The 321-nt window shown below is 48.0% G+C and overlaps 1 protein-coding gene across 1 annotated transcript in view; it reads left to right on the top strand.

Moving 5' to 3' along the window:
• The window catches only part of ATP8B3 (ATPase phospholipid transporting 8B3), a 19,454-nt gene that overhangs the window by 18,242 nt on the left and 891 nt on the right, over nucleotides 1-321 (top strand).

Raw genomic sequence — 321 nt, 5'->3', positions numbered from 1 at the left:
GTCCCCGCGTCCGCCTCCCGCCCGCGCCGCCCTTGCCCTTGGCCTCGGCCTCCGACCGCCGCTCTCACCGCCCTGACATTCAATATGTCTCCCACGGAACTCTTCAAAGAAACGACATACCATCGTCTGCAAAATTATAATTTAACGGTATAAAGCTTCAAGTCACGTATTCCAAAAACTAGCTAAGGATTTTTTTTTTATCACATAAACTATACATTAAATATTTTGAGGTATTTCAGAGAAAATTGTCAAAGGCTCGAAGGAGCTGTGCTGGATGCGTCATTCCCTGCGTGGAGAATGGTCTTGGTGATGACAGCTGGG

The sequence above is a fragment of the Crocuta crocuta genome, unplaced genomic scaffold (assembly GCF_008692635.1).
Source record: "Crocuta crocuta isolate KB4526 unplaced genomic scaffold, BGI_CrCroc_1.0 scaffold443, whole genome shotgun sequence".
Lineage (NCBI taxonomy): Eukaryota > Metazoa > Chordata > Mammalia > Carnivora > Hyaenidae > Crocuta > Crocuta crocuta.
This window is presented reverse-complemented; position numbering and strand designations above follow the sequence as displayed.